The 23356-nt window shown below is 43.8% G+C and overlaps 2 long non-coding RNA genes across 4 annotated transcripts in view; one reads left to right on the forward strand and one right to left on the reverse strand.

Moving 5' to 3' along the window:
• Nucleotides 1-23356, forward strand: part of LOC123365612 — a 119978-nt gene that overhangs the window by 71447 nt on the left and 25175 nt on the right. Inside the window, exons 1-2 of one of the 3 annotated variants that reach the window (XR_006577660.1) lie at nt 8708-9327; nt 23174-23325. This is a non-coding gene — a long non-coding RNA (uncharacterized LOC123365612). Of the gene's footprint in view, nt 1-8707; nt 9328-23173; nt 23326-23356 lie in introns of those variants that run through there. The other 2 variants (XR_006577659.1, XR_006577658.1) reach the window with 2 other exon arrangements.
• Nucleotides 4639-17569, reverse strand: LOC123365615. The gene is made up of 4 exons (XR_006577663.1): nt 17539-17569; nt 14996-15024; nt 6849-6931; nt 4639-4665 (listed from the first exon to the last, which is right to left on the reverse strand). It is a non-coding gene; the product is annotated as an uncharacterized LOC123365615 (long non-coding RNA).

A 23356-nucleotide genomic window follows, 5' to 3' on the forward strand; every position in this document is an offset into this window, starting at 1 on the left:
ACCTGATTTGCAGATGCAAACACCTTTCTGTACCCACAAATTGCTGTGCATGCAATAGGCCCAAGCCAAGGCAAACATGAATTACTCCATTAACTCCAAAGGGACCAGATTTGCTTGTGGAACTTTAGAGGCCAGCTTGAAAATTTGGAAAGAGAACTTTCCAGGCATCTGACCAGCTTATGGATAATTTTAAAAGGTATATCATTTGCAAAGAATTACATAGTTATAAAACTTTATAGTGTTTTGCATGGTATTTTAGTATTTCTGCTTTAGTCCCATATGATTCCAGGAAGTGCAGAAGTACCCCAATTATTGAGGATTCACGGAAGTTTTGGTCACAAATTGGGTCAGAGTTTCTTTGGGTTGGTTTCTATTTTATCTGATCCTATACACCCATTCTTAACATCAGCAATCTCCAGTTCAACTGAAAGGTAAAGGAGATAAGTCAGAGGGAGAGAAAGTCTAAGCTTAAAATGTAACCAAAAAAAAAGAGAGAGAGAGACAAAAGTTTGTGGGCCAAACGCAGAGGGGTGTTGGCATGAAAAGGTAATCGCTCCCATATGGCTTGGTGACTCTTTGTATTCACCTTCTTTATATGACTGCTTTCATTCATAATGTTTGTTTTCTTGTGGGATGGCAAATTGCCATTTCCACAAAGACAGCTCACTGCAGCACCATGACCTTTGGGTAACGTGTCAACTGACTGCCAGTTCCAAAGAAGTTGATTTCTTAACAGATTTCCAATGTGGAACATTAAAAACTTGACTCAACCCCTTCCTCTTGTCTTTAAGAGCCCAAGCAGTCTTGTGACAGCCATTAATTAATGTGCTGATTGGAATACCGTCTACTGGGTGTTGGTTTTCCCTCCCCTTCCTATACTGACTAGCCAAGCCACAGTCTAAGAACCCTGAGCCAGATGCTCAGCTAATGAAAAACCTGAAGTCAGTGGAGCTAGGCTGATTTACAGCAGCTGAGGCTCTTGCTCTGTGTAATAAGGCAGTATTCCAGCCATTGTAATACCAGCCACACTCACCCAGTGGGTTGGTGCTACACCTTCTCCATTTATGCCTGCTTTACTGAGAAAACATGACATGTCAATAACTCTCAAACTTGTAGGAAATGCCACACAGTTTAAAAAAAAAAAGGATTATTGGAGACGGTGTTCCACAAAGGAAACATTCAAAAGAGCTTCCCTGCTCCCTTCCAGCTGCTTTCATCTCTGACTCACAGCTTGAAAATGAAAGATACTATTGGAAGGAATTTTTCTTTCTAAGTGTTTGTTTAACCACTATTAAATTAACTTGGGTTTGGATCTACTGTGCTTTACCGTTCCCCTAATCCTTCCTATTATACACACACACACACACACACACACTTTTAAATATACTAATTGAGTAATCTTCACCTGAAATATTAAAATGATGATTCTAGAAGCAGTGCAGGGCTCAAAAGATTGATAAGGGCCATGGAACCTTTCCCTTATTGATCAGAGGTTTGAATCCAGTTGTTGTGGACCATCTGACATGTCTCTCCAGTGACTGCCACAGCCAATGGGATGTAGTAGCAACTGGAAGTCGGCATAACTCCTAGGCAGGGTGATCAATACTGGGGAATCTACTAGGCACTGCTCTGCTTCCTCAGTCTGCTCTTCTATGGACAGAGACCCCAGAGAGCTGCAACTCAGGCTACACAAGGTGTCGAGTGTAGAGATGGTCACTAAAGCGTATTTCTCTCACACCCATCCACCCTTTTCATTTCATGAACAAAAATTGAAAATTGAGATTTTTTTTAAATTAAAAATGAAAATTTGGAAGTGTTGAGGGCTCCCCCTACTCACATTTCCCCCTTTTTCCTCCCCTCCCACCTCCCCCACTCCCATTGGCAAGATGGAAAAAGGGAAGAAAAGGAGATGGGCAGAGAGAAGGAGAAAACCAGAAACATTTCATAATTTGGTTTTCATGTTTTTTGGTCAAGAAAAATTGGAAAGTTAAAAACAAAACAAAAATTTTCCTCACAAAGTTTTGGTTTTAAAAGGGGTGGGGGCAATTTTCAATCTAAAAACATGATGAGCACATTTTTTCAGCCAGGTCTAGTCCAGCCCTGTTGAGCAGCCTGCTCCAAAACTCCATAGAGGAGCAGTGGTGGTTCAGATTTGTGGAGGGGCTTCTGCACCCAGAGGCATGCAAGGATAAGGTAGGAGGAGCCATTAGAACCTGTCTTAGGGAGCCAGTGTTCATGGTGAGTAATATGCAATAGGTTTATGTTACTGTGTAGCAAACATACATTAAATCTTCTGTGCATAATCTAAATGTTTCAAATATGTACTTGAAAATGTCTAAACACACTTTTAGGATGTTTAGCAGTGGTATTCTCATTACATCACCTGCTATATTTTATAGCCATCTACTTTCAGGCAGATAATTATGGTAAATCTGGCCGCCTATCCTCTGAGGATATCATCATTGTTCTCACTATGCTGAACTTCATGGCAGCAAGCAGGCACAATACTCACATCCTCCTCCTCCTCCAAAAGCAAAGGGCCCTATCATTTGTATGAATAGAGAATCTGCTTTAGATAGCAGCAGTATGTGTCACACAGCTGAAGAGTTCTGATTCCATTCCTGACAAGGCCATGCAACACATACACAATAGCCAGTTCATTACAGTAGAATGTTTTCTTCCAAAGGGTAAAGGAAAATAAAGTCCAATATTTGGTTTCTTCACATTGATACCTGTGAAGACTAGAGAGTATAACCTACAATTCTATTGTGTCTGTGGTTTGCTCTAAATGATAAGGGGATATGGTCATCCTTTCTCAGGTGTTGTATAAATTGATAAGAAGAGACTGATGTCTGCCTGTTCTATATAGTGTAGATTGCCTCATTTCCTTTAGCTGATGTGTCTGGAGCATCATGGAAGGTGCACACAGTAAGAGACCGAGCAAAGAGTTTAGATCAAAATTATTTTAAAAAGGAAGTAACAAGAGAATCTTATGTTGGTGTGACTCTAGCTAAGGTTTCTTTACCATTTCCACTACAGTATCTGGGCTCTGAGGGGTTCATAATGCAGTTGCTTTAATCCACACCAGGATAACATTTGGCTTTCAGTATGCCAGTTCTCAAAGCTTTGATTAAAATGAACTTAAGCTAAGCATTCAAATTTTTTGGAGATGATCTCAGCCAAAGTGAACCTCTGAACCTTTTAAAGTTTGCCCACAGTTAGTGGCAATTCAGGTCTTTCTTGATCTGATTACTTTAATCATGGGAAACTTTTGCTATTCTGAACAAGAAAATGCAGTGACAGTGGTTGTATTCTCCTTTCTTTGAAGAACAGGGAGCTTTTGCTTGCCTGGCTCCATACTCTGGAGCCAAAATTCAGCCCTGGTGTAAAGAAGTGCAGTTCCATTGACTGTGTAGTTGTAGCCACATAATCCAGATCTGAATTAGTCGTCTAGGGCAGTGGTTCTCAACCAGGGTTATGCAGAGGTCTTCCAGAGGGTACATCGACTCATCTAGATATTTGCTTAGTTTTACAACAGGCTACGTAAAAAGCACTAGCAAAGTTAGTACAAACTAAAATTTCATAGAGACAATGACTTGTTTATACTGCTTTGTATACTATACACTGAAATGTAAATACAATATTTATATTCCAGTTGATTTATTTTAGAATATAATAAAAATGAGAAAGGAAGCAGTTTTTCAGTGATAGTGTGCTGTGACACCTTTGTATTTTTATGTCTGATTTTGTAAGCAAGTAGTTTTAAGTGATGTGTAACTTGGGGGTACGCAAGACAAATCAGACTCCTGAGAGGGGTACAGTAGTCTAGAGAGGTTGAGAGCCACTGCTCTAGGGTATGTTGGCCCTATTGAAATCAGTGAGGCCAGGATTTCACTCCTGGCGTCTAATAGTCCAACAATTGACAGAAGAGAGTAGGAATAGGTGAATTGGTTAAAAAAGATAAAAAAAAAAAAAGTCTCCTTCCAAATCCTCAACCAAAGCTTTATTCAGACCTAAAGAATTTTCCAGTTAAAGTTCTGTTAAGTTTCCTTCGTTGTTGTTCAGCTTCATACGCTGGCAGTTCTATGCACTGTCTAGAGGTGGAAGGATCCGTAAAATACCATGAGACACAGTTTTTCTTGTAGTATTTCAGGCCTGATCTATAGCGGGAAGTAGAGCACATCTCTCAGCAGAGCCAGTTTTGATATATTTTCCAGCATAACTCTGTTTACCACAATGTATTTTCTGAATTTTGAGTTGTTTCTCTGAGTGGAACCTCCAAGCCTTTTGAGATTTGCCCATCAATAGGTGTACTTGAACCTCAGGATTCACCCACGAAAGTTCATGCTCCAGTACGTTTGTTAGGGCTTGGCTACACTTACAAATTTGCAGCGCTGCAGCAGGGTGTGAAAACACACCCTCTGCAGCGCTGCAAATTGCGGCGCTACAAAGCACCAGTGTAGTCAAAGCCCCAGCGCTGGGAGCCGCTCGCAGCGCTCCCAGCGCTGTCCGTTATTCCCCACAGGGAGGTGAAGTACGGACAGCGCTGGGACTCTCCCAGCGCTGGCGCTTTGACTACACTTAGCGCTTCAAAGCGCTGCCGCGGCAGCGCTTTGAAATGCAAGTGTAGCCAAAGCCTTAGTCAGACATATAGTACACCAATACCTAGGCAGGCAGAAAGCACAAAAAGGATCACTATGGACTACCGCATCTTGATGTTGGACAATTTACTGTATGGCATATCCCTACTCTGAACTATGCTTTTGTTCCTGGACGTGTATATTACAAGAAAACTGAGGCTTTTCATTTTCTATGTACTGCACCTCTACATTTCTAAGCAACCTCCTGACACAGAAACAGTAGCCCTTTTGCTGACAGTGGCTACAGACTGAGATAGAGTAAGTGCACACACTGTGCTCTCTCCTGGCGATTTGACTTTCATGCATTTTTTTGGTTTTTTACTTGATGGAAAAGAACAGCTATTTTAGGCTGAAAGCACGCCCTTTCTATGCATGGATGGAAACAAGAATAGGCTGTAGAGCAAAAAGCATCAGTTAAATATAACACATTCCCTTCTATTTTCATGTGTCAATCATAATGTTCTTTTAATATACTTTATTGAATGAATTAATGATGTGTTAAAAATAAGTTGTCTTGCTGGTTCGTGGACAACCACCATCACCACAGTGGTTTATCTCGGTGCCTTTCCTCTGTCAAAAGGAGCTGTTTTCAGACCTGACGATGAATAGTAAGAATGAAGCATGCACATGCAAAGCATTTCAGGGTTTAAGATGTTATGCTAACAGGACAGTTGCCTCTCAGTAAGGTACCTGCTGCACAGGGTGCACAATGTAAGAAAGCATAAATTTAATGTGTGTAAAATTTTTTTAATTCAATCTCTTTCTGGTAGAGCAGCTCAGCAGGCAGCATTTTTTGCCTCTAGGGCAGAAATCTATAGATTGAAGTGTTGGCTGGGAACATACTTCAGGATCACTACAGGGGATACAGAGCTATTGTGTTGCAGGTGAAGCTTTCAAATGAAATATCCTGATTGTCTTAGTGACTAGAAACACACACTCTTGGTGCATCTTACAGAGAAGATGAGAAGCTGGCTTGCCACAACTCTTTGCTGAAACTTTGGTTGGGTCAAATTCAGTCCTAAGTGCAGCTCTTTGATTGTAGTGGAGATGTGACTTCTTACACAGGTATAAATGTCTGGGACCAAAGATCTTTAACGATAGTAAAATCTTCATTGTGAGAAACAATTACACACAAAATCCCTCTTAAGACAGAATCAGAAGAAACTGAAGGAAGACACACACACACACAGAAAATAGGTGATAATTTAGCCAATAGGATTGGTTTGCCATTCTAGGTTGAGCAAAGGCTAGGTGTAAAAATAGCAGAGTCTTCTCATTAACTTGAAAGACCCATACAGTATAGCCCATACGTTGAGTGACAATTAATTAATTATAGATCAATTGCTTTGATTATGTGATGACAAAGAAGTCTTAGTGTTACACAACAATCCCACAACAAAAAATGCTTTTTCTAATGGATATTTACTGGGAAATTAAAGAAATAGGAAAAAGTTGTTAAACTTGGAGGCATCCTATCTATTCCCTGCCCCAGTCCAAGCCCTCCCTTTAATAGAAATCAAATATAGTCATCTTCAGTGTGACTACTGTGAGTCAGATTCTCAAGTGGTATAAGCTGGCTTTGATTACAATGGACCTACACCTGTTTAAACCAGATGAGACTTGGGCTCATGGGTAGGAGAACTTCAAAGGGTTTGGCAGTTGAGTTTAGAAAGACAACCAGCTATTCAGTTGTTTATCTGAAGCTTTTTTAATTTAATTTTTTTAATAATTGGAGATATACCTTTCTCCTAGAACTGGAAAGGACCTTGAAAGGTCATTGAGTTCAGCCCCTGCCTTTGCTAGCAGGACCAAGTACTGATTTTTGCCCCAGGTCCCTAAGTGGCCCTCTCAAGGATTGAACTCACAACCCTGGGTTTAGCAAGCCAATGCTCAAACCATTGAGCTATCCCTCTGCTGCCTGCCCCCTCCCCCTTAGCTGTGAGTGTAGCTGTGTAACAATCATGTCTGTTTTCTCTGTACTGCACCTGTACATTTCCAATGTGTTGCTCTGGCAACAAGGAGAGCTGCCATTTTGTGAGACAAAGTTGATGTACTGTCTTACAGAAGAGGGGCATACACAGTGCTTTTTCTTGGAGACTTCTCTTCTGTTTGCTTATTTTGCTGATCCTCTTGCTCTAAAATCAAAGTTTATTCTGATTCCAAGTATATGGTTGCTCTTGGATGATGAAAAAAACGTAACAGACATACCTGGACCTCTTGCGTCTGACAGTTTGGCCTGGAGATCTCATACCAATCACAAGAACACCCTCTTTTCCATCCTCCAGCCAGAACTCAGAAAGGCACAAACATGAAAAATAAAGTTATTAACTGAACTTTTTCAAATCTCAGAAACATTTCTATTAGGATGGGGTTTGGCGCATGGGAGGCCCATCCTTCAGTAACACTCCTCATCTCACTGACCATGCGATATTTCTTTGCCAGTCGTAGCATGTTAAAGGAAACAAAACTTGTCAGTCACATGAAAAGCCTTGAGCCAGGCTTTTCTTTCCATTTATGGAAGCTCTTATCACACTACCACCTGCGTTTAACTTCTTGTGAACAGCAGCAAGATTATCTACAGTACTGTATCAAGTGATAACTAGGAAAAAACTTGACTCAAAAACTGATGTAAGTGCCCTAGCAACTCAAGTCGGTTTCAGACATCAGTGGAGGTACAGCTAAGGAGCAGGAATAGCTGATGTGACCAATCTCCATTTTTAGTTATGTCATAGTAGCTGGAGGTATAGGAAAGCAAAATTAGGAGCTAATATATTATGGGTATATGGGACTGGTAAGAAGAGAGCTACCACAGCTTAGGCACTGATGGTGCTAGTGTAACCCACACACCTCCTGGGTCTAGTGTTCTGTCCCCTCTAGTGGCACTTAGAGCAGAATGAGACTGCTATATCCTTAGTTAAGAGCCATGTGGCATTTAGCTGCAGAGGTCCCAGGTTTGATCCTGCCCGTCGATGAGCAGGGTCTGTCAGCATTACACTAGTGCTGCAAACAAGCTGGCATAAGTTGGTGCACTTTCCATTGCTTTTATTCGTGTTCTATCACCTTGTGGTAGGGGTAGGGGTAAATTTGGCCTGCTGTTTCTTAGGATGCTTTCTGTGGGCAATAAAGGAGGAGACTCAAGACCTGGTTGTTAATCTGGAGGCAGACTACTGCATTGCTCTAGATAGAAGTTACCGTGTCTCCAACTTTCCAGCCTGGCAGAGGCCGGGAGGGTTGCTCACCTCCTGAAGAGAAGGAGCCACCTTCTGTTTCTTTCTAGAGTGCTAGAGAGCTCTCAGGAACTCAGATACTACAGTGATGGGTGTGGTATAAAGCGATAGCTATTTCAAGTCAGGCAGGAAGGACTAGTCAGCATGATTGTGGGACCTGGACAACAGGAAAAGGGAAGAGAGGAAAATGCATTGCAATACTTTCCCTTTGTACATCTTTCATCAAATTATGACTTCCCTTCAAAACAGGATTCTAGGAAAGTCCCAGTTTCCATTCACACAAAGAATGTCTTTATTCCATCAATTGAGCTATTAATGAGGCCCACTTGTTCCTTTGGAATTAAGTAAAGAAACAGCGGACGATAAACTGAACTGACAGCTCTTTAGGAAGCTTCAAAATCCATGAGCGTTTTAGGACTTTTTTTTTTTAAAGACGAAACAAAGTGTGCAATTAGTGACTCAAAGCCACAGCAGGCTAGATGGCCCAATTGCTATTAATGCAATTAGAGTCCATGTCATGATAGCACTAGCACTTGTTTGAACTCAGGGCCTCCATTATGTCAAGAAGTTCATTGCTTTTTAATGGTTAATAAAAGAAAAATGTAAGTGATGGCAACTGCAGTCATTCCTTGATGTCACTCCAGTTGACAAGCAGGGATGATTGTAAGCTGTTTGGAGCAGGGACTGTCTTTTGTTATAAGCTTATATGGTGCCTAGCACACTGGGGCTCTGATTCATGCTACTGCAATACAAATAAAATAGCTTTCTTGTGCAAATTTTCATATAAGTGGATGTGACCCAAGCAACCCATGTGGGCAACAGACCATGGAGTTGGGGAGGCCAGAGTGCACAATCCTGAGTCTATCCAGTGACTGGCATAGATGGCATGTTGCCTAGGCAGACATGTTTGCCCTGCAATCACCGTCTTCACACTATCTCACTGAAGGGCCCTGTATGTGTTCTCTGCCAAAAGTTGGTTGTCATAGTTATTGTGGAATGTTTGTATGGAAAATATTTTAAGAGTTCTATAACATGTAGACTATAGTGTTTCAAAGCTTCTAGAGGTGAAACCTGTCACCTGGGGCAGGTTGGTCTCTCAGTCAGGAGTGAAAACAACTGACATCCATCGACCCAGCCTGGCGAAGTATTCATAGTCTAGAGACCGTGCAAGTTTGAGCCTTCATAAAGCACAGAAAAGCCTCAAGAAAAAGATCTTGAATAGGGGAGATCATCAGGGGTGAGCTGAAGTTAGTGAGAGGCCCTGGTTATGAAGAGAAACAAAAGGCCTGGAACTGTATAAAGGGGACAAAGAAGAGCACAACTTGTGCCACACAAGATAGGATCCATTATGGAGACAACACTCTGCCACCACAAGTGCCATGAAAACTGGATCTCAGCTCCCATGAAAACTGGATCCCAGCTTTCTCCACCGGACAAGCGCTGCACAGACTGACCATTGGGTGAGAAATACCTTATTACCAAGTTCCTTTCCTAGCTAAGCAATACAGGCTCCAGCTTGCATTTTGTATTTTTTTTTATCTGTAACCAAGTCTCCAATCCCTATACTGATTCTGTTTGAACTTTATCTTAATCTTTGTCAGATAAGCTTCTGTTTAGTTTTACTATAGACACAAGTAAGTGCTGTGTACTAAGGAGAGAGTTGAACTGAGGTGAAGCTAGTGAACAGGAGCACTGCTTCCAGAGGCAGCAAGTGTGTGTGCACTGTAGGTATCCAGGAGTCAAGGACCGGCCGCTTGAGTGCAACAAACGGGGGAGTACAGACCAGTTGGAGGGACTTGTGCCCCAGGGCCAGAGCAGAACTGTGGCGGCTAACTATCTCCATAGATTTAGCCATAGGTTCTCTCTGCTCTGCCCCAAGGACTCACTCAGGGAGCCTAAGAGCTGGGGTATGCCAATTGCTAGCCCAAATAGCAAAAGAATGGGGCTTGCAGAGTCCTGAGTGCATTGCCAGTAGGATTGCCACCTGTCTGGTTTTCACCCAGACAGTCTGGGTTTCAGCTTGTGGGTCCAGGTGTCATTTGACAAGCCCTGATGTCTGGGTTTTTTTACTGGGGGAGGAGGAAGCAGCAGATCAGGAACAGGGCCTCGGGGGTCCTGTTTCCAGCCATTAGAAAGGTAGCCACCCTACTTGCCAGTGGCCAGTAGTTTTGGGCAAGTTTCCTCCAGTGGGCACAGATAAGGCTCCTTCATGCTATAAGCAGGCGATAGTGGTTCATCCTGGAAACCTTGGGTAATCCCAACAGTGTCACAGTGGCCATTTAGAGATTACACATACACATTACCTATAAACAAGGAGAAGTGTTAGGCTACGTAGGGTTGCCAACTTTCTGACCGAACAAAACCAAACACCCTTGCCCCGCCCCTTCTCCAAGGCCCCACCCCACTCACTCCATCTCCCCCCCTCCCTCTGTCACTCACTCTCCCCTCCCACTCTCACTCACTCATTTTCACCGGGCTGAGGAGGTTCCCTTTTCAACCGGGTGTTCGGTTGAAAACTGGACACCTGGCAACCCACTGTCTCTGATGCTTCACTGACAGTAATATACTTTGCGTATATGTGCACGCACAGGAGCCAGCCTTCAGAAATTCTACCCATTTGAGAGGTCCTAGTTTCTATCCAAATCCCCCATTTTAAAGAAAAGGAATATCTCTGGAACTGTTGGAACTATAAGTGTGTGCCCAGTGTGTGTATACATATATTTCTCTCTACATTTTCTTGTTTGTTTTCTTCTTCGTGTTGTATTATAAAATCTATGTACGATCCTATCAAACCAGAACAGGGATTCATGGATTTCACAGGTAGAAGCTAACCCATTTGATCCTCAAGGAACAACAGTCATTGGGGATGGAATTCACCACAGTCTGAGAGCAAGGCCCTTCACTCCACACAAGTGCTTCCACATGATGGTGATGGGCAGAATACATAATCTTCAGATAGACAAAATACTGGGAATTTCATCCTAAATCCCCTCATGGGCATGAGGGAGGGTGAACATAAGAGGTCAAGTACTGGTCACATTCAGATCAGTTGGCAAAATCTTCATTGACTTCAATAAGGTTAGGATTTGGCCCAAGCTATTCTATTTAATCACAGATATGTCTTGACACCGTCCCAACATACAGGAGTTAGATTACGAGTAAATAAGGCCTGCATTCACTTCTCATGGGCAGCTTCTTCCTTCCTCTGACTCCTGCTGTTTTTGCCTCCTCTCTATCTACTATAATATCTGAGTAACTTCCATATTAACCCAGCCTCCACCCTCAAAAGCAAAGGCCCCAGTGGATTTTACGTGTCCCTTTATGGGTCAGATCTCTGCTTAGCATAGGGAGGGGGTTGGGAATAAGGGGCTGTTTGAATTGTGATTGTCACTTGTGATGGAAAGGCTTTTCAACTGACTTTGCAACATTTCCTTAAGATGGTCAGATTCTGGATTTGCCTGATCTCCTCTGGAAGATAGCACCATCGTCAGATCCCCTCAGGGAATGCTTTGTACCCAGCTCTCACATGCCTCATTCTAGGCTTTGAGATCTGCATTGTCCCAGAGGAGTGCAGCTGTCATTGTGGTTCACAGAGCAGATCTTGATTTTTGATGTAGGTGAGGCTTGATCCAACCGGGCTGGGGGGGGGGCGGGAGGGACATGAGGCACTGCCTCTCTGTGGCCCTGCCCCTGCTCCTTCTCCTCCTCTTCCCCTTGAGGACCACCCCTCTCTGTGGCCCCACCTCTTGTTCCTCCTCTTCTCTCTGTGGCCCGAAACTGAGGCTACCTGACTCCTTGCTCTCATTTTTCCAACCACCCCAACCATTTTCTCCCAGCCCCTCAGTTTTCCCCACCAAACAGCCTACTCCACTCCAGCCCACCACAGACAGATTCATCCTCACTCCAGTTCCCTCCCACCAACTTCTGAGTGACTCCCTGCTTGCTCATGTTCTCTCAGCCCACATTTCAGGATCACTTCAGGGTATCCAAAGCTATTGTCCAAGAGGGAAGTGACTTGTGCAGATGACACTGTTGACCACTTGGGTTTGCTACAATATATAGTTCTCGGGCTTTAAAACCCCCACCTGTCCTGCTGAGACAATTCCATTGAAGAACAGTGAGCTTTTGGGACTATTATAAGACACTCCCTTAGTGCTAGACAGGTAGAATTTAAAGAGTCCAGAATTGTACCACCTTCCATATAGTTTTTAACTCAGTGTGGATTTGGACTAAACCACAACAAGCCACATGTGCTCCTGCAAATGCAGAATCCCATGGAAATGAATATTCTAAAGCACATTGATTGACACAATGTTAAAATGAGTAAAATGACACAAATTATGGTTTTGCAGTTCATTAAGAAAGTTATTTGCATGTGACAGCCTTGCTCAACCACCTTTGCCAAGTTGCACCAGTAGGCATCTGATTGCACTATTTGGAGTTCGTGAAAAACAAAAAACAACCCCCCCGCTCAACATTGTGAGGTTTATCCCTGGTGGATCATTTCATTAGTTCTCTGCATTCACTGCTCTTTGGAGTGATACTAGCTTTGAGAGGCACTGTGTGGCCTAGTGCTTAATGCATGGAACTAGGAATCAGTCTAGTCCTGGATCTGCCCCTGACTTGCTTTGTAGCCTTGGCAATTCTATGGTGAATGGCAGGTGTCAAGCCAGTGACTCTGCTCAAATTATGAACAATGGATATACTGGGCCATTCCATAAACAAAAATTGTTTCAAAAGCCAGTTAAATTGCTAAGTGACACTGTGCTATCGTATCATTTACAAAAACCAAGAGATCGAAAACAAGGAAATGAATAGTTAAGAATATCTTTAATCTTCCACTGCCCCCATAAACATGAACCCGTGATTGTGATATGTGCAAAGAACTGCTGAGTTCATTTTTATATAATGTTAACTGATTTTTGAAATAAGCCTTTTTATTTAGGGACTTCCCCCTTTCAAGAAAAGAAATAAAAGGGTTTTTTGGGTGAAGATAAATAGAAATAGTTGCTTTTGTTTATTTGTAAACAAATGAGATGGAGGGACAAAGGCACAGATCCTCAAAGGCATTAACAAGGGTTAAGTGCCTAAATACCTTTGAGGAGCTGTGCCAAAGAGACTATTAAAAACAAAGGAATGAGCAGCCCAGTCCATGCTAATAATGGCTGCAAACCAAAATCCCTATTGCCACAGCAGCATGCAGATTGTTGTGGTAAAGGCTGCTCTCGTTTGTGTTGGCTACCAGTGGCCCCTAAAAAGAACAGGAGCACTTGTGGCACCTTAGAGACTAACAAATTTATTTGAGCATAAGTTTTCATGGGCTACAGCCCACTTCATCAGATTCATGTAGTGGAAAATACAGTAGGAAAATATATATATATACACACAGAGAACATGAAACAATCGGTATTACCGTACACACTCTAATGAGAGTGATCAGTTAAGGTGAGCTATTACCAGCAGGAGAGAAAAAAAAATCTTTTTGTAGTGGTAATCAAAATGGTCCATTTGCAGCAGTTGACAAGAAGTTGTGAGGAACAGTGTGTGTGTGTGTGTAAAAGTGTAATAAACATGGGGAAGTAGTTTTACTTTGTATAATGACCCATCCACTTCCAGTCTTTATTCAAGCCTAATTTAATGGTGTCCATTTTGCAAATTAATTCCAATTCACAGTCTCTCCTTGGAGTCTGTTTTTGAAGTTTTTTTGTTGTAACTGATCACTCTCATTAGAGTGTGTATGGTAACACCCATTGTTTCATGTTCTCTGTGTGTGTATATATCTTCCTATTGTATTTTCCACTGCATGCATCCGATGAAGTGTCCTGTAGCCCACGAAAGCTTATGCTCAAATAAATTTGTTAGTCTCTAAGGTGCCTCAAGTTCTCCTCGTTCTTTTTGTGGATACAGACTAACACAGCTGCTACTCTGAACCCTGTCAGTGGCCCCTAGTAAGCAGAGTGAAAACATGTTTATAGTCTCATTCTCTTCTGCACTAGCTAGTGGAGGAAGTGCATGATGCACGGAGTGACAGAGTGTAACTGTTGTCATTCCTATGCACACTCTTCCAGTACCACCAAAACCTTTCTACTTGCGTTTGGTCTCTGCAGGCAGAATGCTTCTGGGGAAATGGCCTGTCCCACCCCACTCCATTCCACTGCAGCAGTGGCTTTCCAAGCCACAATATGGATCACAGTAAATTAGGACTTGATGGATAAAATAAGAGATGAGCAATTGATTGTAAGCTTTGTGAGGTAGAGATTACCTGTGTTATGTATGTACTGCACCTAGCACAACAGGGTCTTGGTATATAACAGGGATGCGCACAGGTACTACCACAACCCACCACCACCACTTTGCAGATTATAATTTTTATATAGTATCAGAGGGGTAGCCGTGTTTGCTTTTACAGATCCAGACTAAGAGTCCTGTGGCATCTTGTAGACTAACAGACATATTGGAGCATGAGCTTTTGTGGGTGCATCTGACGAAGTGGGTATTCACCCACAAAAGCTCATGCTCCAATACGTCTGTTAGTCTATAAGGTGCCACAGGACTCTTTGCTGCTTTTACAATTTTTATATAGTAATCTTTCCTCATGAAGGTTCCCAATATGCTATGAAGTATCAGAGGGGTAGCCGTGTTAGTCTGGATCTGTAAAAGCAGCAAAGAATCTTGTGGCACCTTATAGACTAACAGACGTTTTGGAGCATGAGCTTTCGTGGGTGAATACCCACTTCGTCGGATGCTATGAAGTTATTTAGTATGAAAGCATTTAATTAAAACATTTACATAAAAAAATACAGATTATATTTTGCAGTCATAAATATGTCAGCATTCAAAAATTCTAGGCCCTGATCCATAAGCTATAGAAGTCAATGGGAAACTTTTCTATGGGTTTGACATTTGTCTAAGAGCTTATCAGACATGTATAATATTTGATTCCATAACTTCTCTACATATTCCGAAATACAGCCTTTCAAACCCTTTCACAGCATGGACCACACCTTTGACGTTTGTCTCCCATTCTCCATCGCACAGACCATCCTCCCATTTTTGGTCAGTCATCCCTGTAGCAACTACTGCATTTTAGAAAGTAGAAGAGCAATAAGAGGAAAGTATTTGCTGTACCTTTAGCTGCTGTTAATGAGATGCAACATCTGGAAATAAAACAGAACACCATGTGACAAAGCTTCCTCTGGTCACCAGCTAGCTTTCCACAAATCACAGTTTGGGGCCTGCCAAACTAGGGAAGACACTGTTTGCACTTTGCAGTCCTTCAGTTAACCTGATTAGTGACTTTCTCTTTTTCCGTTTCTGTGTGTTTGTTATGTCTTTGGGACTGTGAGTTTTCTTCATATCAGTAACCATACTTTACTACAGGCTTCCAGGGCCAGAGTTTTGATCTCTGTTCTTACCAGTGTAAATGCAGAATAGCTCCATTGATAAAAAGGTCTTTTATGGGTTAATCCCTTCATTTGTTACTGTAAGTCATATGTGGAATACCAGGTACATAAAAAAAGCACTGAGTGTTGAATCCCATGGCACAGTACCTGGTATGTGGTACAAGGGAAGCTGCTAATAAAAGGCTAACATATTGGCAATAGAAGGTAGTTTTGGTTTTAAATACTGCAGAGTGCAGAAACCATCTGTGTAATGAAATCCTGAGGCGACCTATTTGAAATTCCAATGCTTTTTATCCTCTAACATCCACAGCAGTTACCTCCAGCTGTGCTACCTTAAAAGCCTGCAGTGCAGTTTAACTTTTACCATTGGAAGTCAATTTAGATATAGAGCCAGAGGCCAAAAGTGTGTTTAAGATTGCAGGCTAAATGGTGACAGAGGCTCAAAGTAGAAGGGAAGTGAGGATATAGCACAAATTCCTTCTTGATAATTAGTTTAAAAGTGTGGGCAGAGGTAGTTCCTTCTCCATTTTAAAGGACCACTTCTCCTCTTATTGAGGTTAACAGGAACACATCTATTGATTCCAGCAGGACTGGGCCCTAAATATTTATTGCTGACCAATAGTTGTAATGTCCTAATGTATATATAATTTGTATATTAGTGGTGGCATAAATGGAATATAGGCATACATTAGAATTTCAAGTAATTCATAAGGTACTGTGTATTCATGAGTGGTGATGACAAAAATGGTGCATACAGGTGTGTCTGGAATTTTCAGAAGGTGGAAGCTGATCAGAACATTTAACATGAACAAAAAGAGGCATGTTAGAAAAAGAAAGGCAGTTGTTTGAAGGTGTGAAATCACAGAGCCAAGTTACAGAGGGTTTATCCATTTAAATGGCCAAGCTAAACAAGACAATTGTAACTAAATTGCACCCCTCGTCCACTGTCATTCGTAAAGCCACGTTAGCTATTTTAATGACCAAGTTAAACAGGACACAATTGAGTTGGCCTCCTTTGTAACTTGTTTTAAAGGTGTGATATCTACAAAAAGAGCCAAGGGTGACCCTTTTTGGTAGATGTGAAATGGTTTTGATTAGCTCTTTTTAGACTGCCAGCCTGCTTGTGTGATTTGGTTGGGTCCTGCCAGTTGAGTCTGTATTTTCAAACACGGATGTAGCTAACAGAAGACCTACAGGGGCAGAGTGGGGCTGAGAGGATATTGTTCCTGTGGAAAGGTGAATCACTCTGGAGAAAGTGACACAAAGGTTCTTCTGAAGTGTTTAAACAAGAGTCTCCGCCCTTTTAGCATGACTGCCCTTCTGGGTCCCAATTGGCATGAGAAACAGAAAGGTCAAAATGCCACAAGAAAGTATAGATGGGCTCAAGACTCAGAATTGGGATCCGGGTTTCAGACACTATGAAGTTTGCTGTGCTCACATGATCTCTTAAAGAAAGCTTGGTTTTGCAGCATTTTTGTTTGGAAGAGGGAATGCTGGAAATTACAGCTGATCTGGGAGTTCCCCTTCCCCCGCAAAATGCTTTGATGAAGAGGATACTATTTTAGTTTTCATTTATGTTTATTTAAACTTTTTTTTTGGGGGGGGGATTATATTAGAAAGTCAAACACTGAAATGTTGTTTTCAAGAAGTATAATTTCAGTTGCCAAAACCCATAAAGTGTTTGTTTTCAGGTTTTCATTAAAAAATAAAAACCCTCTTTGTCAAATTCATAATGTTTCACTTAATTTTTTCTGCTTAAAAAGTGTTTTAGTGGAAAACTTGCAGCTGTGTCTACTGGAAATCTTGTAAGATGCCCTATCTCCGGGAGATTTTTCCAGCCCAAGTTTGCATCTTCTAAGGATTGGGATTCAGAATTTTGGGTACTTCACCAAACCTGAATTCAGTTGTCATTAAGAATGCTTGCAAGAACTCACCCTCAGACAGCAAGCAGTGAATTGGTTTTCTATCCACTCCACAGGGCCCGCTCCAAGCTTTTTGCCACCCCAAGCAAAAACATTTTCCTGTGCCCCCCCAACCCCACCCCAACTCTGCCCCTTCCCCGCCCCATTCCAACCTCTTCCCCAAATCCTCAGCCCTGCCTTCTTCCCCAGGCTCCCCGCATTTCCCTTCCTACCCCTCCCAGGGAGGGGGGAAGAAGCGGAGCAGTGGCGCTCGGGGGGAGGAGGTGGAGGTTAGCTGGGGGGGGAGCGGTTCCTCTGCCCCCCCCCAGAGTTACTTCCTGCGGCCCTCCCCCCCGCCACAGCTCACCTCCACTCTGCCTGCTCCCCTGAGCACGCCGCTGCCACTCTGCTTCTCCCCCCTCCCTTCCAGGCTTGCTGCAAAACACGTGCGCACGGCACGCTCGGGAGCAGGTGGCAGTGGAGCAGAGGTGAGCTGGGGGAGGAACGGTTCCTCTGCCTCTCCCCCGGGTTACTTCCTGCATCCCTCCTCGCGCCCCCAACCACCGCAGCTCACCTCCACTCAGGGCCAGCTCCTGGCTTTTTGCGCCCCAAGCAAAAAAAAAAAAAAAGAGAGAGAGGAGCCGGAGTGCCACCCCTTGGAGCGCTGGTGCCTAGAGCCGGCCCTGCCACTCCAATTGGAATTTTCATTTAAAACACTGTTGTCCATTTTAACCCAACCAGATACTTAAGGTTTGGGGCCTGTGGGTCTTCCAGGTGGGAGCAGAAATTGGTGGTAGTCAGGTATCTTTGTAAATAAACAAACCTGCAAAGACAGTACAGAGTCCTGTGTCTCTAAAGGCAGGAGGAATCAACTAGCACAGTGATTCTCAAACTGTGGGTGAGGACCCCAAAGTGTGTCGCCACCCCGTTATAATGAGGTCACTAGGGCTGGTGTTAAGCCCCAGACCTCAGCAAGTTTTAGCTTGATGCTTCAGCCCTGGGTGGCCAGTGGGGCTGAAGTGTGCCCTGGGCAGTAGCCCCTAAGCTTTGGTTTTAGCCCCTCTGCCCAGATCAGCAGGGCTCAAGTGGGGTCAGGCTTCAGTCCCCCTCCCCACCGCCCTTGGGGTCATGCAGTAATTTGTTGTTGGAAAGTGGTCATGGTGCAATGAAGTTTGAGACCCCCTGTAATAGGAAACAACTTATTTTGCTCATGGCACCAACTACTCTTTTTGCCTGCTCCCTTGACCCAAAAACCTCTCCCCCCGTTTTCTTCTAGGGTCTGCCACTGCTTTCAGCTGTTCCTTCTGGCATCTGTGCTCAGTTTCTAGTTGTGTTCTGCCCACCACCCCAAAACAGAACAATACTCAGCAAAACCTCCATGGTGGCTTCAGAAACTTCTCTTACGTGCACGTTATGCCTACAGTTATGCTAATTGAAGGCTAAATTCACACCTATCAACCTCAATCCCATAACAAGGTTTCACCCAACTCATAAAGCTATCCTCCCCATGGTTATTTGATTAATGGTGGCTATTTTCATAGCTACCTATGGTAGCCCATAGAGATAGATGATCACATCACTGCCCCTTCTCACCTTGACTAGGACAAGTAACCTGATTTTATCTTTGTGGGATGCCACAAGTGGCTATACAAATAATCATCTCACAAGCTGCTGCTGCTGCTGCCAGAGGTTGCAGGAAAGCTGTAGACCTTGCTAAGAGAAGAAATGACAGCTCTGAGTCCACTTGAGGAGCAGTCTTCAAATATGGGTGTAGCTAGGCTCCTCTGAAGGGGAAGTCTGCTGGACAGTCATATGGAGCAAAAGTGGCTCCTTCCCCCAGGAATCAATTCCTTTGCTTTCTCATCTAAGCGGTCCTGTTAGAGACAAACCATGGAGGCCAAGAAAAGCTAAGAGCAGTGAAAACAAAAATTCAACAATCCATGGTAGCTACTGTCAGTCTACAGTCTAGGTAGATATTCTGCTGGGTGTAAGGTCAATATTAGTGCACTTGAATTTAAAGAAAACCCAACAACAGCAAAGAATCAGTTCTGCAATACAAGAGCCTTGGGCATATGGCACTTGATTTCACTTGGATGGTTTCCAGGTGAGTTCCTGCCCTTTTGCCCCTCAGAACGCAATCCTGTGGATGGTTGAGCACCTGCAACATCAATGAATGTCAATAGGAGCCAGCTGCATGTGCTGATCACCAGGACCTGGCTTTGAAGGGGCTCCTACTCCAATTTACAAAGGATAAAACCAGTGCACTGGTTAGAGAACTCATGTACATTATGCCTCTGGGGCAGACATGTGTAGCCACAGGAATCCATCTCTACAAAGGATACCAGTGTATGATTCCAGTGAAAACATCCCTATTTCACTGTGCTCCTAGTGGCAGCAGATTTACAACCTTGCTTGCAGCTAAACCTGCTAACAGTGACATCATGCAAGAAGCATTTAAAGGTGCAAACCATGGTATTAAGTTGATTACTTGAGCGGCACAGTGGGAATAAGTGAAGGAGCCCTAGGGGCTGAGTGGATAACTTAAGAAGTGCATTCCTCAGTGATAAATGAGAACCTCTGGCCTGCCCTCAGTTTGGTGTCATGGTGCTTAATACTTAGAATTGCGTTAGCAAGTTAAACTCTAGTAATAGGACTAACACGGCTGCTACTCTGAAACCTGTCTAGTAATAGGAATAGCAGTCAGCTTGGAGGGAGTTTGTGCATGAAGTCACTGTCTCTTAGCATGAGCAACCCAGTTTGTATATTAACTGCAGACAGTTGGTGATAGAAAGTAATTAGAAAACAGAACAAGGTGCATGGATTTTAGGGAATCAGCTGGCAGCAAATCATTCATGATAACACTGTGGTTTAAGGTGCACATCCATGCCCTCCAGCACTGAAGTCAGGCTGCCTGGTCTGGTTATGGATTCAGATTGGCACTCCAGCAGTCTGTCAGAACTGGAATTAATTTGCAAACTGGACACCATCAGATTAGGTCTGAATAAAGACTGAGAGTGGTTGGGCCGTTACAAAACCTAATGTAATTTCCCCAATACTAATTTCTCCCTACTCTTACTCACACCTTCTTGTCAATTGTAATGGGCCACTCTCTTACCAATTCAAAAGAGATTTTTCCTCCCTGGGTATCCTGCTGTTAATTGATTTATCTCATTAGACCAACCTCAAACTTGGTAAAGCAACCCCCATCCTTTCATGTATTTATACCTGCTCCTGTATTTTTCACTTCATGCATCTGATGAAGTGGGTTCTAGCCCATGAAAGCTTATGCCCAAATAAATTTGTTAGTCTCTAAGGTGCCACAAGGCCTCCTCGTCATTATAACCCTTTAGTCATCTTGCTATCTATGGCCTCCCTTGATAATTTCCAATTCCCTCTTTCCCTCCCCTATGTCCCATCACCTGAGTTTCCTGGGCATATCATCTTTATCAGATTACGTACAACTTTTTGTGGATCCCCAGGACTGTTTCAAGCAAATCTTGTGAACATTATACTCTAGGGTACTTCTCATAAACCTGCCCTATGAGATTAGAATACAGTAGCGATGGGCCCCAGGGCAGAACTACATGCAAGACCCTTACCCAAAGAAACAAGTATTGTGGGGGAGGGGGAGAAGGAGGACACTGGAGTGGGTGGGAACTTGAATTCAGACTGTCGAGAGGGAAGAGGGCTACTTACATGAGAGAGGTCACAGGGAGCATCTCCTAACAACCCTCTTGCTTTCAGCAAATTCAGATACCACCAGATTGATGTTCACAATTGCTGACGGTAACACAGAACAGGTTCACCACCTGCAGAGCACCCCCTCATGGCCAGGGGTGGCTCTACCTCACTCCCACCACACTTCTCAGGGCTCCTCAAAACTCCATAGTCTGCTTTGGCTGCTGCAGTGACTTGGCCCTGTGGCTGAGTCCTTCACAAAAGGCCACCCCTTCTGGGGAAAGAGAGGTTCCTTCGTCTAAACTCAAAACAAAAACCACAAAGTCTTAGCCCCAGTCTCAAGCTAAGCCCAGCCCCTCCGTCCTAAGCGGCCTGTCCTCCCTAAAGGCTTGTCTACACTTACAGCACTGCCCTGGTGTAGCGGCAGCACTTTGTGAAGACACTCCCTATGCCGATGGGAGAGCGTCTCTTGTCAGTATAGTTATACCACCATAAGTTTGTAGTGTAGACCAGAGCTCAGTCTTCTGTCCCCAGCTTTCAGCCCTTCCCAGCTCTCTTTCAGCCTCTCCTAAGCACCTTTGGGTTGCTCCATGCTCTTTCCCAAGCAGATACTCCCAGGCTTTCCTACCTGGAGTCTTTCACAGGCCTCTGCCTGCCTTGTGCTTTCCTCTCACTCCTCCCATCCTTCCTGCATTCACCTACCACCACCACTTCTTCCCCCCAGCCTTCTGCGGGGTAGATAAGGTAGAGTACTGACTGGGTCACATGACTCACCAGCCACATGACCTTTATCTTCCCCACCTGGGGCGGAGAAGTTCGCTGTGTCACAGATGGGGCTGAGACCCATCTCCCTGTAAAGGATCAGCCATCCTGTGACACTGGCTAACCTCTGCTAGTCACAACTAATAGTACATAGGGCATGATCCAATGTCCAACGACATCAGCGGTTGGGGCTTTACATTGTTGTCAATGGGCTGTGGATCAGGCTGACACGGTGGTGGTGGGTGCTATATAAACCCCTAAGGTAGATAGGGATGAGCAAACTTTGTAGAACTGGAGGTGCTGTGAACCTTGTAAACTACTCTTGGTGTTCCCAAGACCAGCTGGCATTCAAGCTGAACTTTCAGAAACAAAAGGGTTGTGGGTTTGAATTTAGGCAAGATGGCTTCCCTTATCCGCAGTCAGAACCACATTTGAAATATTTCCCTCCCCCAGGGCTGGCTCCAGGGTTTTTGCTGCCCCAAATGTCGGGAAAAAAAAGAAGAAGAAGCCGCGATCGCTATCGGCAGCAGTTCCACCGCGCCGCTTTCTTCTTCGGCGGCAATTTGGCGGCAGGTCCTTCCCTCCGAGAGAGACCGAGGGACCCGCCGCCAAATTGCCACCAAAGAGCCCGACTTGCCACCCTTCCCCTTGGCTGCCCCAAGCACCTGCTTGCTGAGCTGGTGCCTGGAGCCAGCCCTGCCCTCCCCTCACAGGGGTGAAAGTCCAGCTCTTATAGCATACATGTAAGAAACAGGGCTTGAAAATTAGGCGTGGAAATCATTCTGCTTGCTTTTCAACCATGTCCAGCTGCTCACACTGCAAGCCCTGGAAGTGTGGTGAGATGAAGGAGAGGCCCTGAGATGGAAAGGAAGGATGGATCTGAAAGAGAAGAGGGTGGGGTTCCGCAGCAGAAGGGACTAGCAACAGAATAAGTGATCGAATGGAAGACTCTGGTGGCTGAATTATGTTACCTTTGACAGCACTCTTTACTGGTGTATATATCCTGTCAATGCACACGTGTGTCTGCACATGTACTCCTTGCCTCCTGACAGACTGGCTGTGCCTCCCTCTCACTGAATTCCAGAGATGTTACGTGTCCTTCAGAAAGGAAGAACTATTTATGCCAGAGGCATAAATAAATCCAGAAAGCATTTGCAATAACACAGATTGCTAAGGGCCCAATCTTGATCCCACTGAAGTCAACGACAAAATTCCTATTGGTTTCAGTGATAGGTGGATCAGGATCTGAACAGCGCAAGGGGAAACACAACAAAGGCAAACAAATGGGTGGAAGAATGAACTGACAGAAAATAATCTTGGTTTCCAGGAGGAGTGAGGAATTGTTCTGGACAGCTCTGTGTGTTTCAGCAACACAGGAGCAGGCGGACCCTTGATGTACATTCAGCACCTTGATCCTGTGGTGTTGTGCATGTTAGAACTGCATAGATAGATTAGGCAAGACAGATTTGTGCTTGATTAAAAAAAGAACAGGGTGAGGATTCATGCTGTGTAATCATTTCTATTTGTTACTTAAAACCACATCACCTTTGTTTTTCTTTCAGATGCCAATTCATGTCTGCCCTTTGATTGGATGAACTTAACATAAGAACATAAGAACGGCCATACTGGGTCAGACCAAAGGTCCATCTAGCCCAGTATCCTGTCTTTCAACAGTGGCCAATGCTGGGTGCTTCAGAAAGAATGAACAGAACAGGTAATCATCAAGTCATCCATCCCCCTGTCAC

The sequence above is a fragment of the Mauremys mutica genome, chromosome 3 (assembly GCF_020497125.1).
Source record: "Mauremys mutica isolate MM-2020 ecotype Southern chromosome 3, ASM2049712v1, whole genome shotgun sequence".
Lineage (NCBI taxonomy): Eukaryota > Metazoa > Chordata > Testudines > Geoemydidae > Mauremys > Mauremys mutica.